This window comes from Chelonia mydas, chromosome 2, assembly GCF_015237465.2.
Source record: "Chelonia mydas isolate rCheMyd1 chromosome 2, rCheMyd1.pri.v2, whole genome shotgun sequence".
NCBI classification, from domain to species: domain Eukaryota; kingdom Metazoa; phylum Chordata; order Testudines; family Cheloniidae; genus Chelonia; species Chelonia mydas.
The window spans coordinates 237,905,787-237,930,572 of record NC_057850.1 but is presented as its reverse complement, the minus strand read 5'-3'; the positions used below and the strand labels follow the sequence as shown (position 1 = coordinate 237,930,572).

At 38.7% G+C, this 24,786-nt stretch overlaps 1 long non-coding RNA gene across 1 annotated transcript; it reads right to left on the bottom strand.

Moving 5' to 3' along the window:
• LOC122464767 lies at positions 1 to 24,786 on the bottom strand. The gene is made up of 4 exons (XR_006289116.1): positions 24,648 to 24,786; positions 12,100 to 12,212; positions 8,166 to 8,291; positions 1 to 140 (listed from the first exon to the last, which is right to left on the bottom strand). It is a non-coding gene; the product is annotated as an uncharacterized LOC122464767 (long non-coding RNA).

The window sequence follows — 24,786 nt, the reverse complement described above, 5'->3', positions numbered from 1 at the left end:
ATTTTTTTAATTTTGTCCAGATTCAAGGTGTGAAGCAATTTCCAATTTTTTATTAGGTCTAAGCAAACAGTCCCATTGACTCCTCCTGGGCAAGCTCTGCTCATTGTAAGGGCAGCAGAAACAGGTCCTAATTTCTGTGCCTGAAATGTAATGAAATAAAAGAATAGTTGACAAAGAGGCAGTTGCTACTTTAGCAGCCTCCTGACCTAGACAAACATATACAGCTTTCTTTACAACTATTTCATAATCAAAGAATCACTATTCCTCCCACTCTCATCTAGGAGAAGGGAGAGAGGTGCAGCTCAGTAATATCTCCAGTACCACCACCCAACTAAGAAACGGACATTTAAAGATAAATAAAGCAAAACGCATTTCAAAATAGGAAACAAAAACATTTACATGTCAAAAGAACCATTAATCAGACAACCAAAAGCCTTTGTTTGCGGTAGCTTTGCAATTCATCTGCAAAAGAGACTTCCAAAAATTTACTGTTGTACATGAGTCTTTCAAGCCATATTTTTAGAGCACCCTGATACACAGATATCAAAACAAGTATAACCTTGTCCAGATGAGTAGATTTTCCCACTTATTTTTAAAACATCATTCCTTTGCAAAACTGCTTATTGACTTAGCTTTACAAAATACAATAACAATATTTTTGAGGTACATACAAATGCAGTGGCATTGAAGACTGCCACATGCATGCACATGTATATACACATTCTTTCTGAGAAATTAGTCTAAGGTGACCAATCTACTATATATATAATTTTTAGCCATATTTTAAAAACAAGCCTAGAGGTACTGGATACTGTCCTGAATCCAGGACTCAGAACATCAACAAAGCTGAGCAAATGTGGAAACAATGTGTGAAATATTCATTTCAATTTGAAAATGAATCTCTATTTGACTTTGTTCATGATCCTTCATGTTTGCTTCCTGCAAACATTGGAGCAGTCGAGCTTTATGAACAATAACCCTCCAACACAGCAGATCCTAAATGAACTTGCTGGAAGAGAATTTTAGCCTGTATATCTGATTGTAATATTTGAGAAGAACACGTATTTGTTAAAGAAATCAGTCAGGGACAGAAACAATACCATGGATGTTAGGAGACTAAATCAACACATCGTAGATTTCCAGCTTTGAAGATCAGTTATCTGAAACAAGCTGTCTAGAAAAGGAGTACTTGTGGCACCTTATCGACTAACCAATTTATTTGAGCATAAGCTTTCGTGAGCTACAGCTCACTTCATCGGATGCATACTGTGGAAACTGCAGAAGACATTATATACACAGAGACCATGAAACAATACCTCCTCCCACCCAACTCTCCTGCTGGTAATAGCTTATCTAAAGTGATCACTCTCCTTACAATGTGTATGATAATCAAGTTGGGCCATTTCCAGCACAAATCCAGGTTTTCTCACCCTCCGCCCCCCCCACACACAAACTCACTCTCCTGCTGGTAATAGCCCATCCAACGTGACCACTCTCTTTATAATGTGTATGATAATCAAGTTGGGCCATTTCCAGCACAAATCCAGGTTTTCCAGCAGGAGAGTGAGTTTGTGTGTGTGGTTTTTGGAGGGGGGGGCTGAGAAAACCTGGATTTGTGCTGGAAATGGCCCAACTTGATTATCATACACATTGTAAAGAGAGTGGTCACTTTGGATGGGCTATTACCAGCAGGAGAGTGAGTTTGTGGGGGGGGGGACGGAGGGTGAGAAAACCTGGATTTGTGCGGGAAATGGCCCAACTTGATTATCATATACATTGTAAGGAGAGTGATCACTTTAGATAAGCTATTACCAGCAGGAGAGTGGGGTGGGAGGAGGTATTGTTTCATGGTCTCTGTGTATATAATGTCTTCTGCAGTTTCCACAGTATGCATCCGATGAAGTGAGCTGTAGCTCACGAAAGCGCATGCTCAAATAAATTGGTTAGTCTCTAAGGTGCCACAAGTACTCCTTTTCTTTTTGCGAATACAGACTAACACGGCTGTTACTCTGAAAGCTGTCTAGAGTTATACAATCTATACTGGGGAAAGAATGATGGAGTTTGCAAATAATTTCAAATAACTAATCAGCTGAATAACAACCTTCTGCTAACAGAAAAAGGTAAAATTTAACAAAGTATTATTGGCTTAATGCTAATTACAGATATGTTTTTAGTCTTTTGAACTATCACCATATTCTATATCAAATCTTTATAATTATGTTGCCAATACATCAGTATTTTCAAAACTTTGGCTCAAGACTGTCACCTGTAGGTAGACTTAACCACAAACTCTTGCTAAATTGTGAAGTAGCTTTCTCTTTTGTCTTCCTCTTTTATTTTATATGCTTTATGCTAAATACATTTGTAATAGAGATACAGCTGATCATGCTAAGATATTTGATACCACATCCTAAGGCATAATGTTATTTACTAGATAAAATCTAAAAGCTGTTATGATTTAAGAAACTAGATCAGAAAATTAAAGCTATCTAAAGGCATTGTGTAATAAAACCTTTCAGTTTGAGAAAGTTTTGTTGCTGAGGTAACCTGACTACAAATTACACCTCTACCCCGATATAATGTGGTCCTCGGGAGCCAAAAAATCTTACCGCGTTATAGGTGAAACCACATTATATCGAATTTGCTTTGGCTTCAAGCATTTCCGTTATTAATAGTCACTTCCTGCCCCCTGACTGACCCCTCAGAATCCCCGACCCATCCAACCCCCCTGCTCCCTGTCCCCTGACCGCCCCCCAAGACCCTCTGCCCCTTATCCAACCCCTCGGCCCCGTCCCTGCACCCTTAACACGCCGCTCAGAGCAGCGTGTTGGTGCAAATAGTTTAGACCATGCAGTCTATTTTACATAGAAATATGATCATTTATATATATGATATTATATATATCTTTAACAAAGGTATATCTAAAAAGGTATTTATATTGCATTAAAGAAGTTGAGACAGTCAAATGGTATATTGAGAAGCCAATGTGAAATATAAGCATTTAAGGTGAACCATGATATAAAATCATAAGGCCTGTGTGACTGGCAGTTGCACAGAGTTTTCCATATGAAGGGATCCTATTCATCTTATCACTGAAGTGAGGGTATAATCAAGCACTGGTACAAAGGTGGTTACAATTGTTGTGTATTATTTCATTAATCATGTAGCCTATTGAAGATGAACCAAATAAATGAATCAAAGGACTAATAAACAAAGCCTAATGCTATTTGTAATAGGAAACTATGCATCCCTTCACAAAAGTTACTGTGAAGAACCCTTAATTTTTCAGAGCTCAGTGTAAAAATCACACAGATTTTGTGGTCAAGAGAGTTGACAGCTTCTTTGGCTTGTAAGCCGAGGTGAAAATGGGCTGGTACAGGCCAGTACGGCGTACAGGAAAGAAGTGGCTGCTGGTACGGGCCTGTACGCAGCCAACGTTAAAGTGCTGCTGGGGTGGGGGCAAAAGGGGCAGCTGCCCAGCAATATAAAAGGGCCCAGGGCTCCCGGCCACTCCCACTGCTACCATGGGAGCAGCCAGAGACCTGGGCCCTTTAAATCATCGCTCGAGTCTGGGCGGCGCAGGCCAGGCAGCACAGAAGGGCTGGCTGGGGGAGGCTGACCCCCCAGCCCCACCCCTTCTGTCCAAGGCCCTGCCTGTTCTGGGGACCCCAGAGCCACTCCCTCATACTGGTAAATCTTTTTGTTACTTTCACCCCTTGCTTGTAAGTCAAAGATTTTACCACTATTAGAACTTTTGCTTAAAGTGACACGAGCTTACAGAACTTGTGAAATTAGAATACCTTCAACATTTTGCCTGCATATTTTATTTTGGTTTGAATGTGTGATATGCACACATGACTAGGTGGCAAAACTTGGTGCTGAATATAACAGGGGCAACGTAATTTTGACCTGAATTTACATTCATTGTTAATTAATTTGTCTAAATTTCCAAATTCCATTTAGAATTGTTTCAACTATGTGAGCAGTCTCATAATTCCATTTGCATATAAACTTGATTGGAAGTAAATAAGGACTATACTTAAGGATCCATAGTTCCACGCTGATTCCAAAATCACCTGCCCACACTAATATAGAAATGGGATAAAAGTTTGCCTTTTTAAGAAGATTGTGATAAGATCTTGAATTAATTGAACTAATTTATTGCCTCTTAAACTGTAACATCCCATATTAAGTTCAATTTCTTACATTGTAAACGCTATCATCTAATCATCTTTATTTCACTTTCTATAATTTCTTGTTTGTTTTAAAATATATTTTGGCCCCTAAAACTCATACATTTATGATAATTCTTTAACTAAGGAAAACCGATCCAAAGAACAGTGAGAAATCTAGTTAATTTCATTTAGGTTATAAAACACATATTGGTTAACTTTCTCATAACACAGATAATAGGATATTTAAAAGCAAGATACTGTTGCTTAAAATTCACTTTTCTGGAACCCCACAGTAGAATAAAAATAGGGTGAGAAAGATTCTGTTTTCGATAAATGAATAAGACCCGTTGCTAAGTTAATTGCTGAGCCAATCTGTGCAAAGCAGGCACAAGCCAATACCGCTCTATTAATTTAATTTATCTGAACCAATATATGTCATGGAATTCTGTTCACGTGTTAATTTTGAGGACTGGAATTTTAAGATGAGCTAATGAGAAGGTTGTGATCTTCTGATGATTTGGTGACAGGAATACAGAGTAGTGGAGGTCACTAGTAACCAGCTGAACTCTGCTATCGAAATGACAGAACAAAGATAAAACCTCGGTGTTGATGTACCCACTTAACTGGTTGGAAATAATGGTGTAGATGATGTCAAGGCATTATTTTAAATATCAAGTGGGCTCTGCAATCTGTGAGAGGCAGGAAGGTCAAAAGAGGCAGAAAAAAAATCCCCATTCTTGTTGTTTTAACAGAAGATCATGTGAAAATTTTGCAGAAAAACACCTTAAGCAAAAGTAGGACACCTGGCTGGATTTGGATTCAATTTAGTATGGTGATATCTTGTATTACCTTAACAGATACAGTGGTCCTGCTTAAAGTTTATTCTGTTTACAAAGATTATTCTGGTGTGAGATATTTCCTGTATTCGAATGGGGAATGCAACTGGAATCTGTAACTTTTTACGTGCGACCACTGTGCCATGAAACATCAAAGTTTCTCTCTTGCATTTCAGCTCTGTTTGAATTCAACAAACCTAGAGCTAGATTGTTGCAGCGCATGCTCAGACAGGGACTCCAGACACGGAGAAGATTCAGGGGCTACTTTCCTGACACTGACCACTGACAGCAAGTGGATGGGGAGGGGTTGGGCTGAGGAGCAGTGTAGGAGGAGCCATGGCCACTACTCACCAGCTGTGGTGTTTAGATGTTGCTTGTAATTATTAGAATTGGGAGTTCTGAAAGGACAGGAAACAGGAAGGAGCAGGGAGGAGTTGAAGAGGCTGAGGGAGAGCTACTGAGGGTGAAGCAGCAGCTTGGAAAAGAGGTTTCCACTTTAAAAAATAAAGTCCTGTTGAAGTTTGTTAGTACCTTGCCTGGCTACTACAACACCAGCTCAGGGAGGAGTATAGATGATGAAACTTACTTACTTCCCAGAGCAAGGAGGGAGCAGAGGAGGAATAGTAACTGAGTCATAGTTCATCCTCTGGGTGATCTGGGGACACTAGAGCTATATGATAATTCAGGGCAGGCCATAAAGTTCCAATCTGCTCCACAGAAATTGAATCTGAGTGTCACATATTGGCTGATTCACACGTAGGAAAAATATCAGTCTAAACACAGGCCCAAATTCTGCCCTCAGTTACTCTCATGCAAATCCATTGTATTCACTGAGGTTGCATGGGTGTCAGGAAGGCCAGAAAATGGCCATGGAGTTCTAGTCCTGAAAGGGAAAATGGGGGCAGAGACCAAGAGAGAGCAGCACTGGCAGCATGACTTCAGAAACACAAAACCACATAAAATATCCAAATCCATTTCCAAATTGGACCAGCCCACGAAGAGCCACATCTAACATACTGTCTGTGACCCACACTTAGTGAGTGTGGACCCATAGTAATAGGAGCTGCCAGTAACTGGGCAGTCAGCAACAACAAACATTCCTTTTGGCTCATTTCAAAGCTGGATGTATGAACCCAACCACATTTATATCCTCAAGTCAAACATGTACCACAGCTACATTCATATCCTCACATATATTTTCAAAAACAACCCCCTCTCCCAATTCATATGCACAAGGTTTCTAAAATAAAAACCAAACAACTATGATGATCCACATTTCCTAAGTATTTGAAAAATCTATCAATCATCATTTTAGAGGAATACCACCTTCTCTCTTCTGGCTGTGAGGGTGTCACATTACTTTAGCAAAATGTTGAACAGCATGCCCGTTCACTGTTTGTGGCAAACTCTATCAATTTCAGCATCTAAGCAGAACTCCTGGTCATGCTATCCAAGATCCTTTAGAGTATGTCTACACTGCAATATAAGCCCAGGGTTAGTGGGACTTGAGTCAGCTGACCCATGTTTGGTAACCCTGGCTTGAGCATCTACATTGTATTTTAACCCTATGTTAAGACTTTCCTAATCTATGCTCAAACCTAGGGCTCTGATGTCCATGCTGCAATATGCAGACCCGAGACAAAGTAACCATATCCCAGCGTCCTTAGCACCCCGCCACCCTGAAATGTGGCCACTCTAGCCCTCGCACTTTGGTAAAACTTTACTGCCTGCCCTGCACATTACCAGGAAGAAGTTTGCTTTGCAAAAGGCTTGATCCGTTCACTCTGCATAGCAAACCCAGGAAGCTCTCTGACAGTGTGCTTGCAGACCAATGGTCATAAGAGAACGGGTTAACTCTGACCCGAGCTGCTGCCATTTTTAAAGCTGGGGCAGCTTCCGTTTTCAATAGATTGCAGATTGTTGGGATACAGAGGACTAAGGAACTTGTGCCATGGAATTGTGGGATATTTCTAGCTGATCTCAGGACCTGAGTCAAGCAGGGCTGTGCCTACTCTACAAAGCAATAGGGCTTAGACCCTGGATCCTGGTTTAACTCGAGCTCAGACCTTCCAGACCTGCAGGGTCCTGGGTTCGAGCCCTAGGTTACTGCAATTGCAGTGTACGGGAAAGGGAGGATGAGGCTTGATCCCGGGCTCAAGCAAAGGCTTACTTTGCAGTGTAGACATACCCTCAGAGTGCAGACTAAAAGGAGCTTGCTTCTTCAGATCAACCTTGGACAGAGCAACTTGCGGTGACTTTACGTAAAATGTCTACTATTTTATTAAAGATATAATTAATGGACATAATGTTTCCTTCTGCATTCTGGATTGTACCAGAGAGTAGAAGTATGGTGTCCATTATTATTATTGGAGCTGGGTCAATAACAGATTTTTAGTTTGTTAGCAACCTTGAAGAGTGGAAAAATAATTTGTTTCAAGTTGGGCCAACAATAAATTTGTAAAAAAAAAAAAAAAATTCAGTGAATCAAAAAACTAAACAAACATTTCGTTTACCTTGAGTATCTTTAAATGTTTTTGTATCTATGAAAATAAAATTAAAGGATATTCCTTAGTGAAAAGTTGTTTCAAACTGAAAAAAAAATACCATCTAAAATATGTTAAAATAAAAGTTTTGGTGTTTTTTTTTCCAGAATTTGTTTAGGATATTTCCCCCCAAAACAACGTAGTGAAATCTACCTGAATTCTCAAAATGTTTCACTGTTGCTGAATCTGGATTTTTCACTAAAAAATTATTTGTTTCACTGTAGCACCTAGAAGGCCCCATCCTGGGCCGGGACCCCATTTTTCTAGCTACTGTACAAACAGAGAACAAAAAGACTGTTCTTTTTGTTCTCAAGCCTAGGGTAACCTTTCACTCTTGAGGATTCCTTTACAAAAGGGATAAAAAATGAGGTCCTTTTTCCAAATGGTAGGACAGCTACATGCCACATTTCCAAAAATACACATCCACTGGTGACATGCAGTTCTCCCTCTTATTCACATATCAGCTTGTATAACAGGTTCACAGGCTTCATTTTTGCTTCCATTTGCAATAATTGTTCCTGACGGATAAGCCACCTACAGTTGATGTGCAGCCTGTTGATAATGAGATATTGTGGGGCACGGAGCCAAATGCCTTTATATATGGTATTTACCTTTCTCAGAACCAGGGTGATGAAGCATTTTCTGAAATGCTTAGGAAACACTGATGCTGTTAGATTAGAAGCCACACTCCTAACTAATCTCTCACAGGTCATTTTGAATATTCAATCATCAAGTGCCTGGAAAAAAAAAAAAAGAGTGAGTGAGAGAGGAGTCCTTGTACATTTTGTTCTACTACTAATAATATAGAGGGATCAGTTGTGATAGCTGCACCTATTGGTGGCCACCAGAGGGGACAAATTCAAACAAGGAGATATAAGTGACGTTTGAAGGAGGGTTTTGGTTCAAAGTATTCATAATGTAGGCCCTATTAATCAAAATATGAGCTTAAATATTTTGTTGAATAGGCATAGAATGAGGCATGGATTACAGTTAATCGTATGCTTAAATGCTTTGCTGAATCAGTCTTAATAAAGTTGAAAATATCAAAATTCCAGATACAAATAAAAGTAAGTTAAACTTTTTAAAATGAACAACACTGCTGAAACAGTTTGTTAACAAGAGCTACTGTAAATTAAAATGAGCTACAGATGACAGATGTGGTGGAGTTGGCTCAGAGGACTGTAAATTTACACACAACTAAAGATATACATTTTAAAGCTAATGGGAATGAGTGATACCTTAACTTAAATGTTAGTGGGAAAAGCAACTCTAAATAATTACGAGGAGCAAAATACTGCAGCATGGCCGTAAAAAACAAAACAAAAAAACCCCAACAACCCAGAATTAGCTTTTACAGTTACTTCTAACAGCAAAAACAAAATGAAGACCAAGTAGCTAAGGATATTAAGATAAATGACAACTAATTCTATAAATATATTGGAGGACTTAAAGAAAAGAAAAACGCTGGGACTATTTTTAGGCCAGCAAGTAAGCAATTATTTATTACTGCAGAAGAAATGGTGGAAATAGTACATAGTCCCTTAATATCTTTATTTGATGAGGAGAATATTAACAGTTCCCTCACAGATGATCTGTTTGTGGATACTAATAAGAACAAGTGGAAAGAAATGAGATCATTGAAATAGTAGAAAGCAAATGTTTGGAAAAATAAGTGTTTGGTATTACCAGGAATATGGTGATAAACAATAAAACCTGGTTCAATAACAGACTTCAATTTCAGGGCTTAAATAAGAATTATAAGACTCTTCTAGCTGCAATCAGCTCAAACACAGATGATCTAGGGAAAACCTCAATTAAATCCTCAGTAAAGAGCAAGGTCTTAAAAGGACCTTTAATTGGCTTCATTTTTTTTTACCACAAAATCCTCCACTCAATAGGGGTGTATTTAAGGGGGCAATGTTAATCTCTCACTCTGGCCACAGAATGTGCCTCCCATAATATTTCAATATTAATGCAAAATGATATTAATAAAATAATAACCTCTTTTTTAAGTTTTGTAAATTTTTATGCACCTTTATTAAATACTAAAATATAGCTGTATGTTATAGCCAAAATGTTCAAAAATATAAAAAGCAATATATATTATTTAGCTACTTATGTTATAAAATGTTGAAGTAAACCAGAAAATTTTCTTCAAAAGATTTCTATCTTTATCTCCCGAGAATAAACGAGGGTCATAAAAATTAAAACAAAATAAAACATCATTTTAATGAGTTTATATAAACACTCTGAGGACAAACTTGTTGTTTTCTTTTATGGTATGTTAAAGTATTGTTAATAAAATTTATAAAATTAACAAAAGTTTAATTGCTGTAACAAACACATTAACTCTTAAAAAAAAAAAAAAAAAAAAGTACGTAAAAATTTAATAGCTAATTCTCTTGCTAAAACAAAGTGCTCCAGTGGAGAAGCGGTAAACTTTTTCACATACCGTGAGCGCTCAGTCTCTGCTATCACAACCCTTGTTTAAGCAATTAGCATTATTGATGCAGGACTGTATAATGTAACCTTAGCAATCTCTGTAGTTGATGGTCATACAATCCATGACATGTGTACAGAATACGGCTTGGTCACCTTAGTAGTAAGGGAATTCTCCAACTCATGAACCCTGCCCACACCCATTACACTAGAGAATATTGGCACTGTTCTGCTCCTTAAAGATGCCCTGACATAAAGCCTGAGATAAAGCCAACAAGTGATTTAACTGCTATCTCAATATTTGGGACAATAATATACAATCTATGCATATACCTGTTGTCTTAAATCTTTCTCACTGAAATATGGCTGAATTTCAGCTACATGACAGTAAATGTATCATTGTGTATATTTTTCTGATAACAGATGTAGTAGCATCCTATTAGGAATGAGCTCGAGACCCAATAGCAGGGCAAGAAATTATATCAAAATCAGGAATTTTTAGAAGTAGGAAATTGAAAAGTTAGATGGGGTTGTTAGCTGTATTTCAGGGGTTTTAGTTCAGAAATGTCTACCTGGAACAGGGCTGATGTGAAACATGCCTGTACAAAAAGACATGTTGGTTGTTTTGAACATGAACAGGCAAATAAGGTCTTACAGCCCATAACAATAGGAATGGAAGGGTTACCTACAGGAGAAAAGTACACTATTTCTGATACACACATTATTGCTGCACTGTTGAAACTTAAGAGTTATGAAGTGCAAATAATGAAAAAGCAAAACCTCACGACGTGGGAAAAGAAATTTTGCTCTGGCTATGGGAGTTATGTATTAACCACTATAACCAGCACTGTGAGACATACTGAACAAGGGGAAATCCTAGATATTATTAAGGATAAACAACTGCTTAAATGGTATTGTCCACAGTGCGCCTCCAATTTTTATAAAGAAAGAAATCAGTGGATACAATCCTGTAAAAAAATGTCTTTTAGCACCATTAGGAATTTGGGATCAGTAACACCACAGCCAAATAAAGGCTCCACTACATCACGTACAGCCTTAGTCTCCCCTATGCATTTACTGCATCTTTGCTCATACTGGACTCTGACACTGCAGAGTCTGAAATACGGGCACCTGTCCATTCAACAGGCTACCTGGAAAACTACATCTACAAGCAACGCTTGGACCTACCACAGTTACTGGTCTATCATAACAATACAGTCATGGAAGGTTTCCACACACAGCTTGCTGTTCCACTAAGGGATTTGACATAGACACACCAGTGTGTGGCCATGCCTGCCTAAACCAGCTCAGTGAGATAAATGAGTTAGCTGCGACTGTTCCACGTCTAGTGAGGTGAACCAAGTTGAGGTGACCAGTGGAAAGAGCAACCTATAACAAATAGACAGAACTGCATGGTTACTAACTGAGACGAATAGATTTATGGGAGCCATACAAATGATGTCACCACTCCAAATTTTGTTTTATACCACAGGCACACACTGTTATGGGACAAACAGTTGTGACTCCTATTCCAGTATTTAATAATGTGTCTATAGTTAATAGTGAACCAGACCAACAGAACAAACTCAGTATCGTCCCTATTTTTAATTTCAGAGTGGTAGCCGTGTTATCAGCAGAAAGAACGAGGGGTATTTGTGGTACCTTAGAGACTAACTCATTTATTTGAGCATAAGTGGGCTTTAGCCCACAAAAGCTTATGCTCAAATAAATTCGTGAGTCTCTAAGGTGCCACAAGTACTCCTCGTTCTTTCTCCTATTTTTAATGTACATATCAAACCCTTGACTTTAAATCTAAAAACCTATTACGTTGAAAAAATACCTATGTCAGACAAATTGGCAATAGTATGAAAAAGGAAAAAAATCTAAATACATACATAATGGGGACTTTGACATATTAATTTCACACACCTTGATAAAGATAACCTTTAAGGCTTTAATTGTGTTACAAGTAGTTAAAGCTGTTATTGTGTTAATATTGTTTTGCACTTAAAATATGTGGTTAAAAAGCAAAAGTTTTAAACAAATGCTTTATTTGTTGACCCTTATGTAAATTTTTAAAAAAATTAGTGTTATTGAATATCTTACTTATAGCTTCTTTGCTTGTAATTGGATGGGTGCCACTGTCACAGCCTATTAACTTGTTTGTGAGTAAGGTAATGCTTTGCAACCAGGCTAAGAAGTGGAAAAATAGCAGCTTGCTGAAAGTAGGAGAAAGATGCAGTAATTGTTAACACAGTATACTGTTGTTTTGACTTAATGAGCAGTGTTTTAACTGCAATAAACAGAAATATATACAAATATAATATGCTAATGATAAGGGCATGTGTGAGCGGCAAGGGTCCAAATAATGTACTTGGAACGTTATGAAATCTATCAGAAAAATATGTATTTTTATCAATAACATAAAAAAGAATTAATGAAATTGTAAACAACCTGACTATAAATTATAAGTAAGTATCAGAACTAGACAAAAAGCACAAGCTACCCATCACTGGTTATAAGATTGGTTCTCACAGACAGTGTTAACTATACTCTTTGTTATGTGCTGTCTAATTAACTAAATTATCTAAATAAATCCAATTACTTTAACTTATCTGAGGTCTCTTAAATTATTAAATACATTCAAACCTAACTAAAACCCTTGCTGGTAAAAAAATTGGTAACAGATCCTACTGAAATACAAGTAATCTGGAAAACTATGAACATGGTTCCAATATTTAAGAGAGATTCTAGGAAAGATTTAAAATTACTGATTTGTATTAAGAAAAGTCTTTGAGGTGAAATTTAAGGATGGTTTCAGGGTATATTTGGAAAATACTTTAATGGATGTAAAGTGGCATGGATTTGGAAGACGGGAAGGTAAAACGTATTAATAGGAAATTTCAATAACTTTGTTGTGGCTGTTACACTTAGCTCTGCCCAACCATTTAAAACGCAAAGTGACAATGTAAATACATATTAAAAAGGCCCTGATTCTTCTTGATTTGACAAGTATCCAAGGGGTAGCTGTGTTAGTCTGTATCCACAAAAACAATGAGGGGTCTGGTGGCAAATTAAAGACCAAAAGAGAGGGAAAATTGCTTTTGTAGTGATTGTAGTGTAGTGCTTGGCATTGTCACCTCCTCATCAATTATTGGAGTGGACCACATCCACCCTGACTGAATTGGCCTTGTCAACACTAGTTCTCCCTTGTAAGGTAACTTCCTTCTCTTCATGTCCCAGCATATATTTATGCCTGTATCTGTAATTTTCACTCCATGCATCTGAAGAAGTGGGTTTTTTACCCATGAAAGCTCATGCTCAAATAAATCTGTTAGTCTTTAAGGTGCCACTGGATTCCTCATTGATTTTACATGAATTTGACTCCTGATTTGCATCAACATAAGTGAGAGGTGAATCAGGTCCAAATTGTCTTTATTCCCTTCAAATAAACATAATTTTCTATACAATCAAAGGTACTCTAGTTTTTCTCATATTGATTTCCAGGTATAGTTTGAGATTTTCCAACTTGTACCACTCCTGACAGTACATAGCTTTATGTTTCTTAATTGTTGTAAATATGTGACAAGATGATGCACCAAGTATATAATTTCTTAGAACAAACTGTGCCCTAGTTTGGCATGAATTTCTATCACACCGTTTACAACTATTTAAACTAATCCAAGATGTCTCATAAAGGTAGGAAGAGGGAAGAATCATCTTTAATTGATGGGTACAGTTGTTTATATTAAAAGGGAAACATTTATCTTGATGCCATGAAGTTGGGATATTTTCCCGTTCCTCTGATGGAACATCAGGATGCCTTGGCAACAACATAATACAAATGCTTCCATTGACTATTTATCCCTTTCAATGCACTGTTAGCCAAGAGAAATTAATTTTGGAAACACCAAATAAAGTTGCTTTAATTTCAATCATCTGAATCCTTCCTGTGCCCCGAACATGCATGAACAAGGATCCTCCATCCCTGTCTATCCTGGGTCACTCTTTTCACAATCTCTATGTTAAGTCCCTAAATTTGCCCTCTCTAAGTATTGTTTGATGGAAAAAAATTTCAGACATGCCCTTCTGCAAAAATAAACAGCTAGCTAGGAAACGAAGAAAATAGTTTCTCTTTAAATATTAAGAGATGAGGCAAATATTTTCAACTTGTAGCAAAACTAAGCCCTGCTTCAGGAATGCAGTGCTACTCAGGAGAGGCCTTAATTACATGCCTAAGTCTCATTGACAGGAGACAAACACATGCTTAAAGTTAAGCACATGCATAGTGCTCTCCTGAAGAGCGGCTTAAACAATTGTATCTCTAATGTGTTGTTCCTTTATCTAATTATCATTGATCCTGAAAGATAATATTAGCATGGTAAAGAGAAAAACAGTTACATTTAAAAGTAAATGAACCATTTTGTGTTTCACTCACTGATTAAGTTACAGCAAACAGGATGCTGTGAAAAATCACCACCATTCAAAACCCACAAATCAAAGTGTATGAGCTAGGATCTGGAGAGACGTGTTTATTCACAGTAAAGCACTTGTGACTTCAGTCATATATACAACTGAAGTCCAATTAAAGAAAAAAAAAATGGCATGCAGTTAAGAAAAACTTGATGTATGATACGTTTAACCCCACCCCCCACGTAGTGTATTGTTAAGTGTGTTAACAATAACCCTGCCCCCCATGTAGTGTATTGTTTAAGTGTGTTAGGACAGAATATTCCATTAAATATTTATTAGTAAATTCAATAATGACAAATTAATTTCCCCCTCATTCACGGTATAAGAGTGTAGCAATCAAGCTCCTTTTGTTTCTCAATAATCGTTGCATCAGCAATCGCTAATTATGTATAGAGCCGCTGACAAATTATAAGTGAAAAAAGAGACACATCCTTTGGTAACTAGTTCCCCTTCATTTCTTCTGAGCAATTTAAAATACCCACATGCATTAACAAGACAGAACATTCTGGAGAACGAGTCTTCAGTAGAAAGGATTTTCTTTGACAATATTTATTGTACTTGTTTGTTTTATTTTGTGGGTGGAAGTGGATTTATTAATTTTCCAACTGAAGAAATCAGGAACATTTAGAGAGTTATTTAATGATGTTTATTCTTCTTCAAAAGTGAGATTGACTATTAAGATTACAAGAAGAACTTTCAAAGCTCCTCTAACTTTCTGCTACTGGGAAAAAAAAAATCTTTCCTACAAATGCAGGAAACCCTGGGTTCATTTTGACCACTCTACTGGTAACCATATTCCAGACTTCTGGCTCATTCCAATCTAATATAAATGAAATTAATAAGAAAATGAAAGATGACAATGACAACCTAGCACAGTTTCCAATCCTGAGCCAGCAGAAAGCCAAGTGTGAGTCCTACTCCATATGCAGCCCACTGGTCTCTCCATATTTTTGACTATGACCCAGGCACCATTCTCAGACTGATGTTGCAACTACTTGTAAATGGAAAAAAAAAAACTTGTTTAGGGTTAACTGTCACTGGCCACTGGCAATTAAAGGTGCTCTTGAGCATGCTGAATAAAGTATTTCTTTAATTTCTGAACTTTAAAGTTTTTTTGGAAATGGCTTTTTTTTTTTAAAAAAAAATTGTCAATGGCTAAACAGCGAAAGCTGTAACCTCTGCTTACTGTCTGATGATGTTTTTTTTTTTTTGTTCTGCTACCTTACCTTTATCCTCCCCTTGGTTTGTTTGTCCCTTTTCTGTCTTGTCATGACCTATATTTTAATTTCATGGGAGCAGAGACTTCTTTACTGTGTGTTTGTATGGTATCTGCCACAAGGAGGCTTTTATTGGGGCTGCTATGTGCTGTTGTAATGCAAATAAATAATAATTTGTGGGGTATTGAACTATATTAAAATTACAAGCTATCCCTTTAAGTTCTAAGGGGTTACCTGGTCCTGCTTGCAAGCTAGGGGGCCTCTGCAGGCAGGTGTGCAATATGAGACCTCAACAGTCAGTCTGAGCCAACCTAGAAGCAAGGTGGGTTGAGTTGTGCCTCTCTGCTTTAGGGAGCAGCCTGCTTTATCTCTGTCTCTCTCTCTTTGTTAGGTTCTTGTGTGTTAGGGTTCTGGATTCTAAAATATTAATTAGTGTTATATCACATCCTTCCAGAAAGAGTATTTTATGTGTTTATCTAACTTCTCTGTGTGTATGCTATGAACATAATTTTTTTTCAGTATCTATTGTATCTGTGTGTCCTTTTAGCCTCTCAAGGAAACCTCATCACAAAATCTGAAACACAAGGGAGGTGGATTTAGACATTTGCTATGCAAGGGCCACTTTTCAATGGCAGGATCTGTAAAAAAAAAAAAAAAAAAAACCAACCAAACAAAAAAAAACCACATTGCTGTTTGAAAACTAGACATGAATCGGAAAGGGGAAAAAAATGAAAAAGCATGGCAATGCCTCTTTTCAATGAACAACTCCAAAATCTGGCAAAAGCTTATGCTCAAATAAATTTCTTAGTCTCTAAGGTGCCACAAGTACTCCTTTTCTTTTTGCGGATACAGACTAACACGGCTGCTACTCTGACACCTTTTGTAAAGTGCTTTAGAGACCTAGAGAAGATAAAAGCAGGATATAAACACAAAGCATTAACACTTTTTGATGGTGTATCTAAAATACTGTGGATAAATGCTTAACCAGTCATTGGGCCAGAGTGAGAGAATGGGAATGACTCTGTAGTCCAATTGGTTAGGTCACCCACCTAGGGAGTGAGAGACCAGTCCAGTCCCCCTGCTCCAGCCACTCACTCATTATTTATTCAGAGTGAAACAGCTTTATCAAAAGAGCCTGCAGGAGCCCCACATCTGAATATCCTATAGCTCAGTGGTTAGAAAAGTCTCCTGAATGGTGGGAGACCCCAGTGCAAATCCTTTTACGCCCCTCACACAAACACCTGAGAGGGGGGAATTCAACCTGGCTTTCCCGACTCTAGATAAGTGCTGTAACCGTTGATCTAAAAATTATAAGGTGAGTTCCTTCCTGCTGTACTGGACTTTTTGCTTGAAGTAAGGCAGGCACCTCACACATTCCCTCAAAAAGTGACTTAGGTATCTAAGCTGCCTGACTCCAGCCTGCAGGTTCCATTCGTGAATTTGTAGACAGGCATAGGCACCTCCCTGCAGCCTGGACTTAAATGCGTATGTGAGAGAGGGGTGAGGCTTTAACTTATGGAGACTCCCAGACAGTCCTGGAGGGTTGGTGACTACACAGAACTCATTGCTCCTTGTTTAACTTGGAATTTGGCCCTCCCACGGTTACACCTGTTAGGATATAGATATTCAGGCCTGTCTGTAAAGGCCTATACTCTAATTTAGGTGTATTCTTATCACTTAGCTAGTTATAGAGGTATAAAAGAGAGAATCAAAATCACTGTCTGATTGTATAAGGCCTTTTCTCACTGTGACAGTCTGAGGCCCTGTTCTTAGGCTAAGGCCTTTGGCTAAGCAACAGAGGCAGCCACAAGCTGGGAAGCGAACGGTCACATCCTCACATTCCAAACTAGTCACATTGAAATAAGGTGCTATTGGGCTGTTAGGAATACTATCCTGTTCTGATAATGCCTATCGCCTCCGGAGAAAGGGAAGTGCCTAGAAGATGTAAAAGGAAACTTAGTTTGATAGCATCCTGTCTGGCAAGAACTCACTTATCAATAGAAACAGCTGGGAAACCCTTGTCTTTATAGATGTAGTTGTGAAATCCTCATTTCTGTGTTGTTCTATCATTGTAGTCCCCATTTCCCTATTGTTTGTCTGTATAATCTCTGTCTGGTTCTGTGATTGTTTCTGTCTGCTGTATAATTAATTTTGCTGGGTGTAAACTAATTAAGGTGGTGGGATATAATTGGTTACATAATCATGTTACAATATGTTAGGATTGGTTAGTTAAATTTCAGTAAAATGATTGGTTAAGGTATAGCTAAGCAGAACTCAAGTTTTACTATATAGTCTGCAGTCAATCAGGAAGTAAGGGGGAAATGCGAACAGGGAATGGGGGTGGGGAAATTGGAATCATGTTTGGCTAAGGGCAGGAATGGGAACAGAGACACAGGTAAGGCTCTGTGGTGTCAGAGCTGGGAAGGGGGACACTAAGGAAGGAAACTGGAATCATGCTTGCTGGAAGTTCACCCCAATAAACATCAAATTGTTTGCACCTTTGGACTTTGGGTATTGTTGCTCTCTGTTCATGTGAGAAGGACCAGGGAAGTAAGTGGGTGAAGGAATAAGCCCCTAACAACAACCACTGATTTAAGAGAAAAAAAAATTTGAAGTAGGCACAGCCAGAATGAACCACATTCTGGTTCGACTCTGTGATGCCAGTCAACATACCGCACAGGGAATTTCAACGAGACACCTCACCCTCCAAGGACGGCTTATGGCACAAAGGCTGCAACTTCATTTTAACAAACAACAAGAACGTAAAGAAATGAGGGAGGGAAATTAACATAGTCTTTGCAGCAGAGGGTAGCTGTAGCCCCTCAGCCCAAGAGTGAACTGCCTTTTTTCCTGATTGGCAGACCCCAAAGTCAAAAAGGCTAGCCAACCAGCAGGGCCATGCAGCCCATTCCCACCTTCACACCCAGCTTGAACTGAGCCACATTCTCGTCCCTCAGAGAGGGTCGGAGCCATTGCTGGGACAGACTCCAGGCAGTCTCTGCAAGTGAATCTTTTGGTCCCAGCTAAAACATGAATCATGCAATTCTGGGAGATACATACATGTCTGCCTACTTATCAACTCAGCCCAAACAACAGAATCCATGTACCCACCAGCAAAAACTACATCCACCCCCAAGTTGAGAAACAATGTAGTGGAATATGTGAAAACCTCAGTGGATTCATCTGAACAGAAAAGATAACTCAGTGGTTATTCAATATCACAACATGCATTCTAAAATTAAAGACCAGTACATTCTCCTGAGGATAACGACTGTCCACTGGCCCTAAATGCTGGTCTGCCATCACAACTAGGACATGGGTAGTCTGATCTAGTGTTTGGATCAGGAGTCAGGAGGGATCAGGAGCCAGGAGGTCAGAGTCTGAGACAGGCCAGAGCGCAATTCAAGAGTGAGGTATCAGGAGGCAGGCAGGATCAGGAGATCAGCAGCCGGCAGTAGGAGTAGGTATCGCAGGGGAAGCCATCCATAGCAGGGAGAACCCAGTTGCATGGACAACTTCCTCTTCCTGTTCTGGGTTTATACAGAATCTGTGAACCAGTCAGCAACCCCAGCATTCTGCCAGTCAGATTCCAGGACTGGAGTCCTCTGTCTGTTGGGGTTCAGTTTCTGTTCTAGCAACTAGTAACAGGTCCGTGGGCATAGGTTAGAACTTACTAGCTGCTAAGTGCCGTGGGGACCAGGTTTCAAAACCTGTGACCCCTGAAGAGTATAATTAGCATGGAGAGAAAAACTTGCTGCAGCAGCAGGAGAGCTTGAATGGTCCCTTGCTCCTCTACAGCTCAGTCTAAGTGTGGATGGGTGGGTACAGCTCCTGCCCAGTGAGAGGGCTCTTCAGAGTCAGATTCGTGACCTTTAGCACAGCCTGACACCAAACTAAGCTGTGATTGATCAGGAGGGGAAATGAAACCTGTCCTGGGAATTCCCCAACAAATCCAGCCACCCTCTCATCACACATGAAAATGTGTGGGGGACGGGGCGGATAAGGTAGGAGATAGGTTAGTTGAATTCTGAGAACTAGAGGGCGAGTGTAGTGTTGAGAGCTGAGTTGGAGGAATGCTCTCGGTAGGGTGTATCATCAACATTTAATGAAATCAATTCATGAATTATTTCACTCTTCTATTTGCCAGAAAACTCAACTACCCTAATCTTATTCAAGATTTGGGTTTTTTTTTTCAATTTTACTAATTAACTTTCTGGTTTTAAGCCTTAACACATTTAAAATACTGTACACATTTGTTTTACATCAGTCATGTTGTATGCCTCTAAACACTTCAAAGTAGACTAAATTATTCTCAGTGGAAAATGTCACCATATGAGGGTGTACTAAATGACTGCAAAACACCTAGGAATTTAGGAGTCTTGGACAATGTCATTTCTTACAAGGGTGTTCACTGCTCAGTTGTTATTTCTGCCACCGTTTCTTGCTAAACATGAGTCCCATTCTCCCTTAAATGGGAATAACCATGTAAGGGACAGGAAACTCTGAGTTTCAGCTAACAAAGTTCCCTAGGAGTTTTCCATAGCGGAAGAAATTTACCCTGCCATGTAAGAAACTGGCATCTACACAGATGCCCAACACCACTGGTCCATGGAATATATGGTTCCTCCCAGAGCTGTGGTTCCAGTTACTCCTCCTACTACAGCTCCCTCCAGCTCCTCTACACAATGCACCCAGCATGAGCAGGCGACCTGGCATAAGTTAATACAGACTCCTAGCAAACTTCTGCTCCCATTTATACCCATGCAATCCCCCTGAAGTCAACAGGCTTGAGTGGGTGTGTCTTGGAGACCCATAGCAAATTCTGCTCTCCCTGTATATGTGGGTGTGGATGGGAGTCGGCCGTCTAACTAAAAGAAACACCTTTAGGCAGACGTAGCGAATAATTTTCCCAGAGAACACTGCTCCATTCAAAAACTCTTCCTTGCTGCGTTGGAACTCGTGAGCCCACATGCTACATTTTAAATATTGGCATATCTAACATTCACCTAAGCATCATCTCCCTTGAAACAAGTAGCACTTGTTTCCATTTTGAAGGCTTCAGGAACTTGATCTTGCAGGCTGCTGGTGAAGAAGCATTTCCATTAACACCACCAATTTTTTTTAAAAAGGAGCTATCATCTTTAACATAAGAAAACTAAAATATAACTCTAATAAATATAAACCTCATTGGCATAAGAAGAGATACAGAGGTCACAAAAATTACACTGGAGCCTCACTATTTGGTGTATCAGTGTTAGTTATAGCAAAATAAAATTTGTTTCCTACTATGAGGTTGCACACGAGTATGTTCATTGGACACCAAATACTTCATTAAAATAAACCTCAGTCATGTTTCCAGGAGTGACGAACGAATGAATAGAAAGAATGTTCAAGCCTTATATTAGAGGTTGGGCAAAAACCTAAAGAGTTTGCTTCTGGACTTCACCAAATTCAAAGGGGTTCAAGCTGGGGTTTTCGTTAAGGCCGCCTTCTAGTAATAGGCAAAGATTTTCAAAAGCAACTGGTGATTTTGGGTCCACCTTATGATGTCTTAAAAGGTCCAGATTTTCAGAGCACTCGCCCTTTCAAAATCTGGTCCCTTCAAGGTCACTTAAATTGAGCACCTAAACACTAAGGCACTCAAAATCATTAGTCTCTTTTGCAAATCTCAGCCATAATGCGTGGTAACACATTCTGTTTTCAGACTTCTACTGCAATCTCTTCTCTAGCTCTCCACATTTAAATGACATTAGCCAGATATTTTCTCTGGTTTTTTATTTCTGAATATGACTTTAGAAACAAAGATACACAATGGGAGAAAAGTGAAATCTTAATGGGGAGGAGATTAAATGTCTTTTATTCACTGCAAGGGTGAAGTCAAAGACATATAAACTCTGGGAGGTCAGTATAGCAGTTCTGTTCATACTGACTCATTGAGCCTAAGGCAACACACTGGGTTGTTGTAGACACTTTCTGCCCCTCTCAGTTTTTGTTTTGTTTAGTTAACAGATGTGCATAGCTTAGAATCATGGTTTTATATTTATTGCTGTCTCTAATAGTCCTGGGAGAAGATGAATGATGGTGGTCAGTCTCTTCTTAGATAAGAAAGAGAAAACAGGGTATGTGAGAAATGACATTTATTTTGCCGCAAAAACATGCGTAGCACCTTTTCCCCCCTGAACCATGTCAGGCCTTTGAACTATGCACCTATAATCTCATATGTTGGCACAGAAGGAAAATCAAAATAGGTATTTTTCTGAACATTGCTCTGCACAAGGAGATGTTAAATCTTATTAGTGTTCAGACACTTAACACACAGAGAAGGGTTTCTGTAGAAATGAATCATTGTATGTTTTTCCTTCAAACAAAACTAGGCCCTGTCAGTATTTGTTAGTTGTTCTCATTGGGATATTGTGTATTTTTAGCCCTTTTCTACTATAAGAGAGCATATATCTCCCAGGGATGTTTTTTGCGACGGTATTCTGATGCTAGGAACCTGAGTAACCTAATGGTCTTCTATCCTTCTGGTTATAAAATATCCACATTCTAGTTGTCTATTTTACAACCACCACAGCCACTATCCCTCACATCTTAAAACCTTTGACTCTTGAAATGTATTTGTGAGGCTTCAAAGCAACAAAATAAATTCAAAGTGATGAAAATAACCCTGGAAGAGTTATTGCTTTCTGCTTTGACATACACGAAGGACATTAAATATTCCAAAAGCAAGACAAGTAAATGAATGAATAGCCTTATATCAGCATAACTGTCATCTGTAATGTAATAGAAATATAGTGGTAATACGGCAATCACTGGATAAATATTGTGTTAGAAAGATAAGGTTTTCTAGAAGAAGTTTTACTCTGCTGGTCTACATTTCACTGTATTGCACTTATATATTGTATGAATTCTTAATACATTATCCATTTCTAAAACACACTTCTTCAATGATACCTACAAACCCCAGTCCCTCCCAGCAGAAAGTGTTAACCAAATAGATAATAAACAATAGAAAGAAATGAAAATAATGGAAACAGCAAGACAAAATCTAAACATCACTGCTGTTTCGCTGCTTTGCTGTTTCCTCCATCTGCATGTTGTATGCTTAAATTATAAGCTGTTTGAGGCAGAGCTTGTCTCTGCTAACTGCCTAGCACACCTTTGATGTTATGTAAGTGATATTATAATAATGATTCAACAAGGCCATACACTGTGGTAGTTCCGGGTCACAATTTTCAGTAATTTGACCTGGCTGCATTTCTGAAAGTGCACCTCTCTTCAGCTACAGCTGCCAGACTGTTCAGTAAACTGGAAGTGTTGGTGAGGCTCTGAAATTCTTTTCTGGAGTGTGCACCATGAATTCTTGCTGCACTGGAGAAGCTTCTCTGCATGGATCCTTCCCCTGAAAAAGTTATGCTGATAAATGCACAGTTCTGAATGAAGCACAGAATTGGGAGTGGGCAGAGGGAGTGTGTGTGGTGGGGGGGGGCAAAATAGGGGAAAAGATATTTTCTCCTCTGAATTTAGTTTCAGTGGCTATGTCTACACTACCGCAGGATGGACACTCCCGCAATCGATGCGCCGGTTTAGCGGGTCTAGTAAAGACACACTAAATCAACAGCAGAGCGCTCTCTGGTTGACCCCAGTACTCCACCAGGAACAAGAGGAATAAGGTAAGTCGACAGGAGAACATCTCCTATCAATCGAGTGCTGCGTAGACACCGCAGTGAGTTGACCTAAGCTACGTAGCTGGAGTTGTGTAACTTAGGTCGACTTACTGTGGTAGTGTAAACATAGCCTCAGTTTTCTAACTGGGACAGTGTCTCGGTGGAAGAGGTGATGCTATCATATCAGCATCTCTATCTGTGCATTGCTAATGCTACCATCAGCATGGTATGCTGCATCATCTCTCATGTTTGAAACAACTGCAGATATCCAGACATGTGCACATTTATTTAACATTTCTAAAAACAACATACACTCTATAGAGCTAGGTCCAGTAAGGCACTTGGTGCTCTCAATTCTCACTGAGATCAGTGAAAACCATGGGGCTCTATGCCTCACAGGATCAGGTCATATGGGCCTGATTCTCCACAGCCTTGCACCACCCTGTGTTGTTATTTCATCTGTGCAAACTGAGTGTCAAATGCCACCAAATCAAAATGGTAGCTGTTTCCTCACACATTTAGGTTTGCACAGGTGCAAAGGACAACACAAACTGCCAGGCAATAGACTCAGGTGCATATGTATGAAATGCAGCCATCCACACTGAATATTAATGGTTTCTATAAGTTTCCCAACTAATTGTTAGAGCTGGTTCAGAATTTTTCAAGAAAACGTTGTGGGGGTGGAGGAGTTGTTGATCAAAAATGCAGATTCATCAAAACAAAACTTTTCGTGGGAAAAGTTTGGTTTAGATGAATTTTCTGTTTTGAAATTCTTAAGAGTTCCATTTCAACATTTTTTGAAGGAAAAGTTCAGATTTTTTTGTCCAAAATAATTTTGTTTTGAAATTTAGTTTATAGTAAATATAAAAAGAATTTAAAAAAATCAAAATGATTTATAAGTCTCAAAATGAAACATTTTGATTAATCTGATCCAATTTCATTTTGAATTTTCAGTTCACAAAAATAATATTTCAATTTTTCATCCCAATTCAGTATACAAAACAATATTAAGTCTCCGAAATGTTCATACAGATGGAAAACCATTTCCTGCCCCCTCTACTAATTCTTTCCATGATCTGATATTGGTGCTGGAATTTACCTTGGATTTAAACCAGGCAAAATTAGACAAAACAAGTTTATCAGTTTTCTAATTTTGACTGTCTCATTCTCCTTTTGTGCTATCCCATTCTTTCCCTCTCTAGAGCAGAACCAATGACCAAATATTAGTAGGCATATTTACTCCAAAACCCAACTCACTTTTTTAAATCTACCTTTTTTTCAGAACCAGCTCTCTCACCTCACACAAGTCCCAAACACAGATTAATAAATCTGCATTTATTTATCCCACCTATGTAAATATGCTGCATGGCTTCCATGTTCAAACAAAGGTAATCCATCCTCTATAATTATCAGAATGAGAAACATTAAATGCAGAG